This window comes from Sinocyclocheilus anshuiensis, unplaced genomic scaffold (assembly GCF_001515605.1).
Source record: "Sinocyclocheilus anshuiensis isolate Anshui unplaced genomic scaffold, SAMN03320099.WGS_v1.1 scaffold890, whole genome shotgun sequence".
In the NCBI taxonomy this organism is placed as follows: Eukaryota; Metazoa; Chordata; class Actinopteri; order Cypriniformes; family Cyprinidae; genus Sinocyclocheilus; species Sinocyclocheilus anshuiensis.
In genome coordinates, this window is record NW_015537986.1 from 901,751 (window position 1) to 904,299 (window position 2,549).

At 33.8% G+C, this 2,549-nt stretch overlaps 1 protein-coding gene across 1 annotated transcript in view; it reads right to left on the reverse strand.

The window, feature by feature from the left end:
- sult1st6 (sulfotransferase family 1, cytosolic sulfotransferase 6) overlaps positions 1-2,549 on the reverse strand; it is a 40,282-nt gene that overhangs the window by 29,788 nt on the left and 7,945 nt on the right. The window lies entirely within an intron of this gene.

Here is a 2,549-nt window from a genome sequence, read left to right on the forward strand (position 1 = left end):
GGGCCTTCCTATGGCTTGCTTGTGGCCCAAATCTGGCAAACAGGAGCGGACCGCCCAATTGCCATCATTCCACGCGGTATGTGATCCAGATGAAAGTGTCAGGTGTGGGCCTGATCTGGGTCTCAGGAATTTTGCTATCTGGGAAGACTGTTCAGATCTTCAAAATCTGCCTTATTTCAGTCATATTCACAACAACAAATGTATACCCTCATATATATATATATATATATATATATATATATATATATGTGTGTGTAGATAGTGTTTTGTAAAATGTGTCGATTTGGATAGGCAGAAGAAACATTTAAAAATTCCTTGCACTTCAGTTTAAAGAGAGTACTGTGTGTTTACAGTGTTAGGTTAGTAATGGAGTACCACAAATACAACTGATGCAGTTATGCCTGAAGCAATAACGATTTACATCCTTTTATTATTATATTTTTATTAATAAAATGATATTTGTTCCACCCAAAATGAAGGTTTACTCACCCTCAGGCCATCCAAGATGTAGATGATTTGGTTAGCTGTTTGAACTCTCATTCTGATGGCACCCATTCATTGCAGAGGATCCATTGGTGAGCATGTAATGTAATGCTAAATCTGTTCTAATAAAGAAACAAACTCACCTAGATCTTGAATAGCCCAGGGATGAGTACATTTTCAGCAAATTTTATTTTTTTTAAAACTATTCCTTTAATGATAATACCCTCATTGTTCCATCCAACTGCTAGTTTAGCCAAAAAAACAAAAAACAAACAAGAAGTGTGTTTGTAATTTGTGGACATTTCTTATATCAAAATGAATTTCAGTGTATTATCATGTTGTTTTTTACTAGATATCGTACAATGGAAATACCTTTGTATCACTAAACTGAAGAAACTTTTGTCATTTCTTTTGTTCTCACTCCATAAACAATTGGGTTGAAACAACTTGGAAAATGTAAGTACATTGTGCTTACAAATACATGACTACTAGAAGAAAAATAGTTTCTTATTCTGTATGACATGAATGCAATCAGAGCAAAAATCAAACTACCTGATATCACAATTAAGTAAGTAATGCAGGTGTTTATGGCCTTCATTTGGGCCTTACCAGATCTAAACACAGAGGCAAAAATCACAACATATGAAGCAGCAATAAGAATACAATCAGCAGTTGGTATCAGGAAAGCAGTTGAAAGTCCTACAATGTTATTAATAGTTATATCTCCACATGCTAACTGAACCAATGCCATGTGCTCACAAAAACAGTGATCAATGACATTTGTTACACAAAATGTCAGTTTTCCAGCCAGAGAAACCATTGTGACAATTAGTAGTCCATTTCTTATTACTGGCACAACAACGGACTTTACAAAGTTAGGGATTTCCATGTATTTATGATAGTAAAGAGGTCTGCATATGGCAAAGTAACGATCCAGTGCCATCCACAAAAGCAAAGTAGTTTGAAATGCTCCAACAAAGTGAAGGCAAAACATTTGTATCAAACAACCATCTACGGATATCCCACCCAAGTTGAATAAAAAGCTAAAAATCATATTAGGTAAAATATAGGCAAGAGCAAGTCTATCACGACTTCAGTGATGTGTTCTAATCTCTGATTTTTTTTATGAGAAACATGTACAAATTGTCAAATATGCAACATATACTTTGAAAAAGAGATTCATTTAATTGTGTAATGGTGTAGCAATAGCATGGAAAAAGCATGTTACCAAGGGATCAGAGTTTGTATGGTTAGTAGGTCAATGTGGGCCCTTTCTATGTTGATAGCAAATATGTAGTTAGAATGACTACACATATTGATTTGCACATTTTGTACAAAAAAAAAAAAACTTGCTGAAAATCTTCATGCCACTTTTTTATGCATTTGCTTATTTTGTTACGTTTTGACTGACAATTAGGAGTCATGGTGATAAACCTTGTGTATCTTTGCCCCCTTATGACAGTAGTTAGGGAACTCTTAGAAATTCATCACTCATTACTGGACTTTGTTTGGCTAGACCCATCTCAAGAGTCACATTAAGTAGCCAGTAAACACATTAAGTAGCACTCAAGGGGAACAGGCTTAAGATTAGATTGGACCATGAGGCACAGTTGACATCACCAAGGGTCCAATTATCTTATTTTTGTGTTAATTAGACTCTGACCACTTATTATCACAAGTGATGTCATACCTGTATACTGAAACAAAAACAAAGATTTACATTTCATGACCGGTCCCTTACAGACCAAAACTATATGGTAATATACTGCAAAATATAATGCGATATATTACATAATACATTTCCATATATTGGAAACTAGTACTCATATTTTTCAATATACAGCAATATATGCATTGACAATATACAGCTACATCTCAAAATATTAGAATATCATGAAAAAGGTCAATATTTTTTGTCACTCATTTCAGAAAGTGAAACCCATATATTATATAGATTCATTACACACAGAGTGAAATATTTCAAGCCTTTATTTCTTGAAATTTTGATGATTATGGCTTACAGATAATGAAAACCCAAAATTCAGTGTCTCAGAAAATTTGAATAT